The sequence below is a fragment of the Chiroxiphia lanceolata genome, chromosome 11 (assembly GCF_009829145.1).
Source record: "Chiroxiphia lanceolata isolate bChiLan1 chromosome 11, bChiLan1.pri, whole genome shotgun sequence".
Classification (NCBI taxonomy): domain Eukaryota; kingdom Metazoa; phylum Chordata; class Aves; order Passeriformes; family Pipridae; genus Chiroxiphia; species Chiroxiphia lanceolata.
Window position 1 is genome coordinate 872,595 of NC_045647.1, and position 14,595 is coordinate 887,189.

The window sequence follows — 14,595 nt, forward strand, 5'->3', positions numbered from 1 at the left end:
TGGCTCTGCCAGAAGGATCTCACTGAAATCAGTTTAATAATTTGAGAGAATCTTTTCTGTCTTCAAAACACTTTTGAGTAAATTCTTTCCTACTGTAACATATGATTTTTGCAATACAAATATTTGATAAAGATTATCCTGTGGTTAAAACCTTGGCTGGAGGATGGTAGGAAGACAGTGTTCACAAAGGGGTTTTGTTTGACTTTGGCTGTGCCTCTAGACTTGTTGCTAAACCACCTGTCTGTGACATGGGAGATGATTCTACTTGCCTTGGTAGCCTTCTAAAAGAGTCTGTGCTCAGTGATGGAAATGCAGCCTCTGGGGTGATGCCTTGGCAGGGACAGGAGCCCTGTTGGACAGTCAGCAGAGAGGGCACGTGCTCCCTTCTCCCTCCAGTGATCCTCAGCTGCAAACTAACCAGACATCAGGTAGACAGGCTGGTTATCCTTAGTTCACTAATTTGTCATGTTGCATTGCACAGAATTAAATCAGTTTAAGATGTAATGGGATGAGATGCACTAAACTTCAGATCTGTTAACGTAATATGGCAGCATGTTTGAATGCATTTGTCTTGCTTCATGTAACCACAATTAAGTCTGACAGTGGTGTATCTGGTGCAGAGGCTGGGACAGGACAATCACAGACCACACTGTCAGGGAACTTTGCTTGAATAAGCCTTGGCATCATCTATAATTATGTGTTAAAAGTAAATCTAAATTTGTCTTTTAGTGTTTGAAGTGAAAAATTGTGAAGTCCAACTTGAGTATCACCTTTTTCCCATTTTCTTTTTAGCAACAAAAACTGTTGGTTTAATTTAATTGAGATTGCCCAGAGAAGCTGTGGCTGCCCCATCCCTGGGAGTGTCCAAGGCCAGGTTGGATGGGGCTTAGAGCAACCTGGGACAGTGGAAGGTGTCCCTGCCCAGGGCAGGGGGTGGAAAGAGATGAACTTTAAGGTCCCTTCCCACCCAAACCTTTCCATGATTCTATAATTTAATATAGTTTCCTATCACTACTGTTGAAACCTTGGGGTAGGAAGGAGTTGGAGATGCCTTCAGTGCTTCCTGTGGTGATTTGTCTGTTTTCTCTTGTCTGTGCTTTGTTTGATGTTCTGAATGTGTTTCAAATGGATATCTCTGGTACAAGGGGAATAAACAGGGCCCTACTTGAACCTTTATCAGTATTTTTACAGGTGTGCAGCAGTGCTGTGAATTAGTTTGGATAACTGCTCTCAGGCAGCTGTGACTCCCGGGATGGTCCTGAGCAGGGCTGAGGGTTGGACTCCATGGCCCTTGAGGGTCCCTTCCAGCTCAGCCTATCTGTCTGAATATTGGGGTCTGCAGAAAAACCCCTCTGTTGTGTTTGGGAAGAGAGGAGCAGGAAATGTGTGAAATCCTGTTGCTCTGCAGTTTCCTGGCTGAAGATGTCCCTCGAAGGAGTTCCTCGTGGTGTCTGGGAGGGTGACACGCTCTGAAGTGTGAGCAGAGGGAGGCTGGGGGGGAGTTGTGCTGCTGGTTCAGCCCTCTGGGTTCACTTCTGCTCCCACAGAGGGACCAAACACCCACCCAAGGAAGGGACAGCCCTGGAATCACCTCCCAGGCCCTGCAGGGAGGGCTGATGGCACAAACAAGGCTCACATTCAGCTTCTGTTTTTTCCTTTCCCGTTTGCCCAGCCGAGACGTTCTGAGCTCTCTCAGCTCTCTGGAGATTAATTGAATACTGTAAACATTGAATTTACCTCTGAATCACAAAAGTAAGATTATTTAGACCTTGAGGAGGAGATGGGAGCTGTTTGAATACCTGATTAGCTTGGTCACAAAAACCCTAGGATCTTTGCAGATGGAAAAATGGTTTGAGTAATGGAAAATGTTTGCCTTTTCTCTTATGACTGTGTTACAGAGCTGTTTGATATGGTTTTAAGTGGAGCCAGTGATTTCTTCCTCTTCTGACCTTGTGTTATGAATTGGGTGTTTTTAATTTATCTTTTATATCTCACATAATTGAATTTCCAGTATCTTTTCCAGGGCAATTTAATATTAACAATTTAAGAATGTGTTGCCTCCTTATGAATGTTGGGAATCTTTCTTACACAACCAAGCTGAAGGTCTCTAAAGGAGCTCAGACAGTTCGGAACTCCCAGTTTCTCTCTGGCCAAGGACAGCTCACAAGGGCTACCTGAGAGAGAAGGCAAACTCTGGGAGCCTGATGGGTGGGAGATAATGGAGGGAATTCATGCCTAATTCTTCAATGATGTGACTTGGTTTGCATGTTTTGCATGATCGTGCTAAGGCAGTAGAGAGAATCCTCCCTGGGGCATTGCCTGGGCTGGGCGCTGAGCTGGGTTTGCTGCTCTCAGGAGCAGAGTCCTCACCGGGGTGAGGAGAGCGAGGGGGGCTCAGGGGAGAACGAACCCATTTCTGAGCTGAACTACTCTGGGTACATGAAGTGCTGATTGTAAGATCACCCGTAGTGATCTGTGTGATAATTAACTGATAGTGCTGATTGTAAGATCACCCGTAGTGATCTCTGTGATAATGAACCGATGGGGAGGTGATTCCTACAGGGGTGTGACTCTCCCAGCCGGGTTCTGGGCACGGAGGGAGGCAGGAGGGGCAGGTCTCTGTTCATGTGCCTGCAGCAGCTCAGGGCTCTCACCCTCACCAGGTACCTTGGCAATCTTCTCTGATGGGATATTGATCCTGGTCTTGTCCCTTGGAATGGATTCTGGAATGAGCTGCTATAAAACAAGCACGTGCTTAGTTTTTTAGGAGAATTTTCTACCCCCGAGTTTCTTTTTACATGGAACTCGCTTAAGCTCCTCTGTGAAAAACATGGTATTTTCCTTCTGCAGAGCTTTGAATGTTTATGGATCTGTAGGAAGGTTTAAGTATCTCTGAGTGAGAGTAATCAGGTGGAAATATAAATGGAAGCTGAGGTTGGAGGCAAACTCTGAGAACTGGGATCTGTTGCAGACTTTAGTAGCTATTTATTGAACTGCTGATTTAATTAGAGCAAAACCACTGGTGGTTGAATAATTAAGAATTTGCTTTGTTTGTGGCAGATTTGCTGTCTCTCACTGATCCACTGACTTTAAATTGGAGCATCCAAAACTCTGGAAGGATTTGGGTGCCTTCAGTTCTCCTGGGAAATGGCAGGAAAATCTGCAGCCTGTAGAACACACTGTGCCCTACAGCAAGGACTGTGTCCTTTTGGAAGGGAGGTGGTGGAGAATCCAGCGTGGTTACACCTTAATAGCTGGCTCAGAACCTTCCACCTGTGTTCTCTGGCACGTGGTAGTTACAGAAATCAGAGCATCTGACCAACAGGTTCAGTGGGATTTCCTGGATTCCCTGCTCAGAACAACACCAGTGTTCTCAGTTTCTCCTCACACATCCATCTTCTTTGGGGCAGGTCATGCCTTCCCTATCCCTGTGTGACAGAGAGGAGTAAAGCAGTGCAGTGCCCACAGAGCCTGCCCAGGCTTTAATATCTCTGAGAACTGAAGAATCTTGTCCTTTATGCCTTAATATAAAATCATGTCATATAAAAATGGGGAGAATATTTAATAAGAATATGAAAGTTTCCAGTAGTAGTGGATATCCACATTTTTATTGGATTTCCTGGTGTTACAATAACAGTCATCACTTTCTTCAATGCGTTTCCTTGTAGCGAGGAGAAATTGTAGCTCTGAATCCTCTGATTTCAGGCAGGTTCTGTCCAGCAGGCTGTGAATTCACAGCCCTTGCCACGGGAAGATGAACATGTTTGTAAATGCTCCTGAAATCTGCTCATTCCCTCTTCTGAAAGATGGGTCTTGTCTTTGCCCAGGGCTGCCTGGGGCCCTGTTCCATCTGAGCACTGGCTCCACCTCAGTGAGCTCAGTGGGAAGGGGATGAGCAGTTTGTTGTAGTCAGAGCAAAATGAAGACGACGGGAGGATGAGATTATGGGAAGTTAAACACACATATATGTGCATGATAAATTGGGAAGTGCCTCAGTTTCTTGTTTTAATGGCAAATGAAAACTGTGATATGAGGAAAAAAGTCACAGAAGCTGCAACCAAACATTGTGGAATTTTATTGTGACACGGGAGTTTCTTTAAGTAGAAAGGAGCAATTTGAAAATCCCCATCTTTCAAAACTAGTTGCTTGGGAGAACCGGGGGAGGCACAAAGCTAAACAATTATAAATGGTAACCTTTAAAAATAGATATGTATTTCCTAACAGGCTGCATCTCTTCATTATCACAGACACACTCATTAACTGAAATATTTAGTGGGGATTATGGGTTGTTTAAAAATGCAACAGCTGCTCTGCTTGGTGTTTTCTCTTTCTGAAGATGTGATTTTTCTCAGTGTTAGTTTCTGACTCCATACACAGACCTCAGTTCATTCCGGGTTCATCCCAGTCCTGCTCCTTCACTGGTGCACTGAGGCTGATACATCCCCCCAGTACTCAGTGGTTGCCAGAAAAATGGGATTTCTGCCATAGAAATCAACAAAATATATAGAAAATAGATGTAAATAAGTGAAGTGGCAATTAGTGTCTGTCTCAGGTGGTGTAGCTTTGTTTCCATTGGTGAGGCAGAGCTTAGCTGGAATTCAACTCCTTATTTTGTTATTGAAAATAGGAATGGAAAACTGATTTATTTTTTTTTCCCCAAAGGGTGAGATGCCTTTGGATCACTGTCAGAAGGCAGCAGCTCACAGAAAACCACTAAAATTTTTGTCATTTTGATAAAAGACACAGATTATCTGAAGCTTTTGAAAGGTCTCCTAGAATAACAAAAAAACCAAACTGCAATTAATTTCAAAATACTCTAAGCACTTCATGAAATCCGGCTGATTTTATCTTCCACTGATTAACAGATGACTAACTCCAAAAACTATGGGTCTTAGAAGCTCATATTGCAGAGATGTACCAAACGAGGAAAAAATTAACAATAATGGGATGTCTCCTTAGATGAAGCAGAAGCAAAAGGCACCAGGCAAAATGATGGATAAAGCTCCTGTGTAACTGGCAGAGAAGGTCTGTACTTGTTTTGCACACTCCACTTGGAGAGTGAAGGGTTTCTTTGGCTCAATCTGTCACTGTTGGCCTGTCTGTGGTGCACAGGTTTGCAGCCTGTAGCTGCCCAGCATCAATTTTGCCACCCTCCTCCTCCTCCTCCTCCTCCTCCCCGTCTGTGCCGAGGCGGGGCCGTCCCGGGGGGGTCCTCGGGGGTTGGCATCTGATTTGTCTTGTCTGTTCTAAGCCTCCCACTGGGCCCCATCCATAATATTCCAAGACATCAAACCAGTCTCTGGCTGCCTTGGGGACCTGTTTGTCTCCAGCATGTAGAACACACACATGCTGTTGGGAAGAGGCTGCTGGAGAAAAATGGTGATTTATTAACTCTCCAAAAGAAACTTGTAGCTTGGTTTGTGTGTGTGACAACACCAAGAAGCAAAAGGCACAGGATGATCTAAGATGTGGGAGTGGGAAGAGCTGGTGATGTTTCTCACATGCTGAGTAGCTTTGGAGCTTTGATCTGAAACTACCGGAGTTTTTTGTGACCAATGCAGGCACAGCAGGGCAAGTGTTACACTGAGGGGATGGGTCTGTCTTACACAACAGCTCTTGTCTCTCCAGGCACTTTCCTGTTTCTGTTGGTGCTGGGTATTGCTACTCCCAAACTTGTGAGGAATGGGTTAATGGAAAGAAATGCTGTTGTACTTAAAAGCCCTAAATCTGAGTGGGTTTGGGGTGATTGTACTGCAGTGCCTGGTCTGGGGGTCTGTGCTGGCTGGCACCTGTTCTGGGTGGTGGCACAGTCACAGCACGGCAGGTTTGGGTGCAGAGGTGTGTTGGTGCAGGACAGCACCTCGTGCTGCTACACAGGGTTTGCTCTGATGGGCAAGAATTGAGACTCAGAGCCAAAGCTGTTGTGGAAGGTGCTGGGAGAGGAAGTTCAGCTGGGCAGCAGGGGAACAGTCTGGGGTTTGTGCTCTGTGTCTGTTGGGAAAACTCAGATGGTGTCCAGCAGCTGTGGTGTCTTTGCTGGGAAACCTTTTGTGACCCTTTGGACTGCAGCTACTGCTCCTGAAGGAAGGAGAAATCATCAGAACTTATTTAGGGGAAATTTTCATAGAATCCTGGAATGGTTTGGGTTGGAAGGGACCTTAAAGCTCATCTCATTCCACCCCCTGCCATGCAGGGACACCTTCCACTAGCCCAGGTTGCTCCAAGCCCCGTCCAGCCTGGCCTTGGACACTTCCAGGAATAGGGAGTCCCAAACCTCTCTGGGCAACCTACTTTCAAGGAGTTTTGATGTAAGTAGCTAGATAAATGAGAGAGAACACTGGTAAGTGTTTGATTATCAATTTGCAATGTTGTGTGGAACAGTCTTGTTGCTGTGCACAGAACTGTGTCACGTTAGAGAGCATAGCAGGGGCCTGTTATCTCTAATATTAAATAGCATTCAGCAAGTATTTAACAAAGTTCTGTTATGTTTCTACTAGGATAGAAAAGACAATCTGGAGAAAGGGGAAAATGAAGTGTTTAAAGAAAAACCAACAACCCATAGAAAACCCACAAGCTGCTGCTCAGTTTTTATTGACAAAACTTCAGAGAATTTATAAGCTGTAAAATGTTTGTGGGGATATTGTGCCAAACAAACTGTGTGTTTACAGGAAACATAATTGTTGCCCCCAGCAGGTTCATGTACCTGTCTGTTACTGCATGGAAATATTGAAAAGAAAATGTGAGAGAAGTTTAGATGGTGCTGGAAGAGATGGGAAAGGTGAAAGATGAAGTTCTGTGAACAAGATGAGGAAGCAAACTAGAAATGCTGTTGTGACCTCGGTGTTTGGCCCCAGGGGCCTGTGTAGGTGTGAAATAAAGTACCTGGTGTATGCCCAGGGCAGGGAGAGTCTATTCCTTCCCCAGCACGGCAGGGCTGTTCTGGGAGCGGGACTTGGAGGGGGTGTGTTCACTGCTCGTATGGGTCTGACTCAGAGCCCTCTCTGGTGCAGAGGCACAAATACCCGAATTTGACACAAATTCAGGCATTTCCCACAGCAGCACTGCAGCTGTACCTGGCCAGGCAGGAGATGGACCCTGGGTTCACTTACCTGGTCATTCACTGCACTGATCAGGGGCTGGGGGAGAGGAAGGTGCCTGCCCAGGTCTGCCTTGTGAGGAACCTGAGAAGTCAGGGCCCTTGACAAGCTATACATCCCCAGCTCTCACACAGCTGAGCATGAATATTAACCTGTCAAAAACTGCCTAAGAAAGGAATTGACCTCATTTGCAGGGAGCTAAAAGGAAATTTCTTCTCAGGCTCACAATATTATGAACATTTTTTGTTCATAGGAGCCATCAAGTGTGACACAAACTTTATATATACAGGAAAAATCTCTTCGTTTTCATTTTCCTCACGTAATTCTTCCATTTTCTCTACATCAAAATGTAGGTGGAACAGACAAACCCAGCCTGCCTTCATGGTTGGATTTGGGGTATTTTGTAAGTTCAGGGGTCCAGAGTGGTCTTATTTTGTGTTTGGGCACTGCCCAGGTGGACCCTTAGGTACTACCAGGGCACCCTTACAGGGTGGCCTTTAATCCAGGCTGCTCTTCCTCACTGGCTGATATTTATATCAAACCTGTCTAAACCTAAGGACAGACTGGAGTAATGAAATCTTGCTGTGTGTGACAGAAAGTGGCCTGCAAAGGGGCAGAACAGGTGAGAGAGCCTGTGGATGTCCCCATGTACAGGGAGGTGGCACCACCTGCCTTTCCATGGGAAACAGGTCCATCACTCCCTGCTCTTGGGAGCTCAGAGGATCAGTGAGGACAACAGGCAAGGCTTGGATGAGTCACTGAGGTCAACCTGATTTCTCATTTAAAGGGATTCTTCCCCCAGACCAGGAATTGGTGTTTGGGATTGAGGGATGCTGCTGCTTCCAGGGTGCCATGAATAAGCTCACATAGGTTGGAGCCAGTGGGACCTGTTGCTAAGGTGATACAAACTGGGTTTTGCTTTTGCTGCTGGAGAGGACAATTCAGCAGGAGGTGTTCAAATGAAGCTGAATTCAAACCTGTTTATGTTCTCTCACCCTGAAATGAAAACAATTTTGTCTCATGGCAGTTGGGTTTTGGACCCCCTGAGCTGGGGTTGTTTCTAGTTCAAACTAAAGCATCATTCTGTGCATCTGCAAAGATGCCTTTTAAAATAAAGTGATGCTCGAGAGAGGAAAATAGTTCTTACACAGTGTATTTCCTTTGTAATCTGTGTTTTAGTGCTTAATGTGTTGTTGCACATGAAAGCGCTGGGGTGGAAGGTTTCTAATAGTGGAGTTTATCGGAGATCAGAAGAGCAAATCTTTGATGATCCCTCTGTGCTGTTTGCTGCTCAGCTCTGCCGTGTTTGCCCATTTGAGCTGGGAGTGATTGTTTTTTCGGCACTTGAATAAATAACTACAAAGGTTTGCCAGCAGATTCGCTCTGCTTGTGCCGTTGCACTCGACACTCGCTCACGAGTTGACTTTGTTTAGTTCTGCTTATTTTCATGCCAGGCAGAGCTGCGGGAAGGGGAACATCTTTAACTGCATGGAACCAACAGCTGCACTGTCAGGTTCAGCTGTGATGGACTGTGAGCCTTTTTCCCCAGCTGCCTGAGCAGTGTTGATCTCATCTCTCACCTCTCCTTCCCAAGCCTTGCTTCTCTTTGGGGTTGTTTCAGAGGCAGTAGCCTGGTTGTTGCATTTGGTATCCACGCCTAAGAAGGAATCCAGACCTTTTAGGGGGTCACAAGGCTCTGGGCATGTGCTGCCAGCCCTGCAGGGCTGATGCAGTCAGACTGCTGGTGTTGAGCCCTCTGCATGCTGGCTGAGGGGCCCCTGGGTGCAGGCTGTTTGCAGGTTCCAGGGCTCGAGGCTCGGTCCTGTACTGAGGTGCACTGCTGCCGTTCTTGACTGATTCTCCAGAGGATCCTGAACTGCTGTAAATTAGTCCAGCTCCAGTGGCACTACCTCAGTTGAAACTCCGTTTATTTGTTTTTTAAAGAGAAATATTGTTACTACTACTCTTGCCCCGCCCCAGGCTCCTGTTGTGCTGTTCTGTGGAAATCAGGGACCTCCACAGAGTCCAGTCAGAGCCAAACTCCATTCCTGAGCTCCGGGGGCTGAACAGGTTCAGGGGCTGCACTGGCTCTTCCAGAGGGTTTGGAGTGTGGCCAGAATGAACAAACCTTTCCTTACAGACCTGCCCATTTTCACTGATGTATCATCATCATCTGCAGGAGCACCTCAGACCCACACACTGGCTCCACTGTCAGGAGTCGAGGTTTGCTTTTATTTGTGTCTTGGCTGTGTGACCCAGTGAGTCTGTGAGTCTGCTCTGTCACACATAACTCACAGTAAATAAATCCCTGATAGGTAATCATACACTGGACACAAATCATTTACAATTTCAAACAGAATGTCCCCCTTTTTAAGGCTTAGCAATGGTGAGATTTTAAAACCAAAGTGTTTTAGCTGAGTGTCAGGTTTAATTTTCACTTACTAAGAATATTAGTTAGGATGCTATTTACTTAAGAAACTTGACATTAAGATTTTATTCATAGCAAATGTAAGTACCTCTGAAACCTTTGTTCTCAGTTGAAACAAAATGCTTTATGGGATTATTAAATGCTGCTCTGTGAGCTTTGAATTTCAAATAAGAGTTGGGTTCAAAAGTGTCCCAATGGACTGAGTAGCTGGAACAGACCAACTGGGACCTGCTGTCTGACCTGGAACAAGAGTTGCTTCTGTGCTTTAACGCTTCAGTTTGTACCTTGATCTGTGTGGGGAGATATTTACACTTACTGACCTTGTAAAAATGGAACCAGAATTAATTTATATTCTCTGCAGCAGAACTTCAGAACACTTTTGTTTGTGTCAGCAGCAGTAGAGAAGAACCTTTCTGCAGTTAGTGCTGTGCACTGAAAACTGGGACATCTGGGGCTGATCCTTGATTCTGTTTTCCTGGGTGGCTTTGCAGGATGCCTCATCTTGTCATGTCCTGATGCCCACTGGTTTTGTTTTGGGTTTTTTTCTGCCCCCCTTTCTTATTTCTGGAAATTGTACGGGGAAGGGAGATGGTTGCACACAATTTGTGAGAACAAAGTTGATGCCACTGTATTTTTGAGATCTGGGCATATTACTGGTGTTGAATCCATTTCACCTCACAGGTTTGCACCTCAGTGCACTTCAGACCTGCTTGCTGTTATTACAGTACAGTTAGAAATGAATAGACTTCTCCTCCCTCTGCAGTGTTAGTTAAATTCTCCATATGCTGGTAGGTTAAATGGGTATTGAACTGTTTAACATTAATTAAACAGCCAAGTCTGGGGAGAAGCCAGGAGCACATTGTCCAATTAAAGCAGTTGCCTGTATGAACAGCTGCCCATAAATCAGGTTCTCTTGTATACATAACAATTGCTAATTGAATAATTACCTAGATTTAATCTCTTAATTTTTTTCCTCAGGAAATGTATCACATTTATGTGGAAGTACTGAATTTTTGAGCATGCTTTGATTTTCCAAGGCTGTGGTGCAATGTGTGTGCTGCAGGTCCCCAGGAGCTGCTGGGAACCCGTGGCTGAGGCTCAGCAGGAGTGGACAGGAGGGTGATATATGTGTGTGTGTAGTGCATGAACCTCCATGTGGCAGCTCTCAGGGTAGGGTTGGGGTTGTGGGTTGTGCTGCTTGGAGGCTGGATTTGCTTTGCAAAGTAGAAATAGGACCCCTGGAATCTCTGGAAGTCTCCTGCCACTGTCCTGTTATGGCCTTGACAGGGCAGCCCATGTTGTACCTGGGTCCTTTGGAGGTCCCGAACACCAGGAATGGTCTGTGGGATGCCACCTCCTGAACACCAGGAATGGTCTGTGGGATGCCACCTCCTGAACACCAGGAATGGTCTGTGGGATGCCACCTCCTGAACACCAGGAATGGTCTGTGGGATGCCACCTCCTGAACACCAGGAATGGTCTGTGGGATGCCACCTCCAGCAGACAGAACAGGTCAGCCAGAAAGGGCTGTGGGGTGTGGCCCTGGTGGGACAGGGCCAGGAGGGATCTGCTGGTGCCTGAGGTGAGGTAAATCACGAAGAAGTGTGTTAGAAGTGGTGGTGTGTGCCTGGCAGTGGGAAGGGGCTCCCTGTGCTCCCCAGGGGGATGAGGAGATGTGTGCTGGCTGGGGCTCAGAGCAGTGTCCTGGATTTAGGGGTCAGCTCCTTGGGCATGGGTGAGGCAGGTGCCTGTTGGGGCTGAGAGGCACTCCTGGGGCTGGGGGAGAGGATTCCAGCCCCACTTTGCTGCTGCTGTGCGAGTCTTTTGCATTCAGGTCTGCAGAAGCTCCTTCCCCTCTGCAGCTCTGTCTGTGCCATGCAGATCAAACCATAAACCCAAAATGACACCTTTTGTGGTGCACAGCAGAGAGCTCATGAGCTAACCCAGGAGCAGCTCCTGAAGCACAAATACAGAATGCTTTTAAGGTGTGATGGAAATAGCTGTCTCACAGGGTGTAATTGTGCTCCCAGGATGGTCCTTTCTTTGGGAGGGAAGTGGTGTCTCTGTAACACAAACCTGTAGCAATGGATGGAACTGTGCTGCTCCTCCTGCCTCCTCACACAGGCAGCCCCTTCTCCTTTTGGGCTCCATTTGTGGCTCAGGACCTACACTTAAGGTCTCATCTTGCAGAGCAACGGAGAATAATAACTCTTATTTCAATATATTGCCATGTCTACCACTATTAACATTTCCTTGGCCAGCCCAGGCAAGATTGGACATCAGGGAAGTATCACACTTGTATATTCTGTCACTGTTCAAAAACTGAGTTCTTTAAGCTCAGATTCCAAACAAGGAATTTAAAATTCTTTTATGTGATCTGTGAGAAGAGCATCAACTTGTGTTTGTTCTTGGTGTGCTGGATGTGGCTCCCTTATGTATGTCAGGGAGCCTTTGGCACTGTGAGGAAGAGCACCCCAAGGTTAGTAAAGCTTTTATCTGTCCTATTCAGTTTATAATATGAAAGAAAAATCTGAGTCTGCATCTTTAGCTGCTGTAAGTTTGTGGAGTTCCTTTGAAGTTGGCACTCTGGTATGCATACATAAAGAATCAGGATCATTTCAGTGAAAAGCTGCTAATACAGATGTTTGCTTCTTTATAACAATAACAATGATTTCTGATCGCTCCTAAACAAGATCAAAGGCATCAGAATCTCCTCTTTGTTTTATCAGTATAATGAAACCACAATTATACTTAATACACTTGAAATGGTTGAGCACGTGGGAGCTGAGAGGCACCTCATCTGTCTGGGTGACACTGATGTTGGGCTGTAATAACCCAAGTTTTCTGGGGCTGCTGTGTTGTGCTGAAAGGGGGACCACAAACAGATGGGTGCAGTACATTCAGTTGTGTTCTCTGCAGTGCTAAAGTCACTGATGTGCATTGCTGTACGCAGCAAGCAAAGGTTCTTTCTTGAAATCACCCAGTGATGGCCAGTAAGAGGGATCTTTCCCTTCTGATGAAGGGAAATGAGGAATGAGATTTTTCAGAATCTTGTTTTGTTTGGGTGGTGCTGGACAAGGGCAGGGTCCCCATCCTGGGTGTCTCACCTGCTGCACCCCACCACCAGCCCCCTGATTTTGCCATCTGATCTTTCTTTTCTGAGAGGAAACTGGGGAAGGAAACCCTGCTTTTCAACTAATTTCATCCAAACCCAGCAGAGACATGGCTCTGGCTTGTTCTCCCTGGAGGTGCTGAAGTCTTTTGAGTCCTTCCCTCTTCCCCATCCCAATCTTGTTCTGTTCAGAGAATCATAGAACAGTTTAGGTTGGAATGGACCTTAAAGCTCATTTTGTTCCACCCCCTGTCCCGGGCAGGGACACCTTCCCCTGAAGTGGATCAGCAGCCAGGACCTGAGTCATGGCCAGGACTGCAGTGCTCTTCTCCTCCACAGAACAGAGGAGACATCACAGTCCTCAGCTTGTGCATTTTGCTACCTGAAGCCTGTCCAGCCCCCAGGGAAGGTGTTGGGAATGAAGCAAACCAGCAGCCCTGCTCTGTTCTGCCACAGCCACCTCTGCCCTGGGTGTTGATGGATCAATCCCACACTGTCCCAGACAAACCCATGCTGGGGGAGATGGCAGCTGATGGGCCTCTGAACTATTCCCTCAGTAATTCCATTAGGAGGGATGTCCTGGTGTTCCTGTTTAATGCAGACATGCTGGACTGTGCTGGAAACAGTGAACTGGATGTGGTGGAGGAAATTAGCCCCTGACAGCTGCAAGCCAAGTGCCCGCTGCAAATGCATCTCTGTCAGAGCCAGCAGGCAGCTCCTGTCACCTTCCCATCAGCTGGAATTGGATGCCTATGGAGGTGGTAATTACAAATCCCAGCCAGGCTGCACAGGCTCATTTGTCTCTGTTTATCATCAGAGCAAGAATATTGATCATTACTAAAGCATTAAATGTCTTTGGAGAGGAAGAGGAAAATCAGGTTAATAAAGGCTGACATGCATTGTGGGATGCACTTCTCCATGAAAGTCAGATTTGGGAAGTGCAAACATGACAAATGAAATCCCTGTTGTAGCTCTCTGACCTGGTGGAGTTCTCCTGGGAGAGGTGGTGGCTCGGAGAAAGCCACTTGGGAGTTTTGTTGCCCAGGTCTGTGTATTTTGGAGCCAGCAGAGTCACTTGGTTTTACTGGGTGTGTGCAGCTGTGGGATTTAATGGACTCCCCGGGTTATGAACCCACGTGCAGCACAGTCAGTGGATGAAACTGGTGTGTGATGCAGCTGGAATGAAAGTCTGGGGATAAAACTCTGCTTGGGGGTGGAGGTTCAGAGCCTGTTTCGGGAAAAGCCAAGGAAGTGCCTGCTTGGGGTCTGCCAGTGCCAGCCAGGACTGAGAGGGTGGAATTACTGCAATCATTGCCTGTTTTCATTGGGGGGGACAAATAGAACTAGACCTTTTATGTTGTTTTGATATCAGATATTTTTATATCAGGCAGCAGAACATGGGTATTTTCAGCCCAAACTGGTATTTCTCTTGCTGTGCTCTTACAAACAATTAATTTTGCCAGTAGTTTCACAGGTACCTTTTGAGGAACAGCATTGTTACTAATTTTCGTTTGAAGCTCCCTTTTATCCAGCTACAATTTTGTAGAGAAATGGCCAAGAATATTCCATGCAGGCTTGGTTTATTTGGGCTGAATTTTATGAACTGTTGATATGCTCCAGCAGGGAACCAAGTTATAAGAAGGTGATCAGAAGGTACTGGGATCACTGAGTCAGGTAAAATAGGCACAGCCCCCAGCCCTCCTGGGCTGAGAGCTGATCTCCAGCTGTGGTGCTGGGGTGTCCATGCAAGGAATAGTCCAAGGGACAGTCAGAACTGACCGTTTTCCAGAGTGGGGGAACCAGCTTCACAGATGGAGTTGCTTTCAAATATCTGTAATCAGCAAAAGCCTTTAATCAGAGTTTTAGCCCCAATTTGGGTTTTCATGCATGCCAATTAGGAGAACCTTGTTTTCTATAGATACAGTCTTTTCTATTTTGAAAGCTTGACAGTTCTAATG

The 14,595-nt window shown here is 46.3% G+C and overlaps 1 long non-coding RNA gene across 1 annotated transcript in view; it reads left to right on the plus strand.

The window, feature by feature from the left end:
• The first annotated feature begins 299 nt into the window (after nt 1-299).
• LOC116792365 overlaps nt 300-14,595 on the plus strand; it is a 49,251-nt gene continuing 34,955 nt past the window's right edge. Inside the window, exon 1 of the long non-coding RNA XR_004359100.1 lies at nt 300-428. This is a non-coding gene — a long non-coding RNA (uncharacterized LOC116792365). The remainder of the gene's footprint in view (nt 429-14,595) is intronic.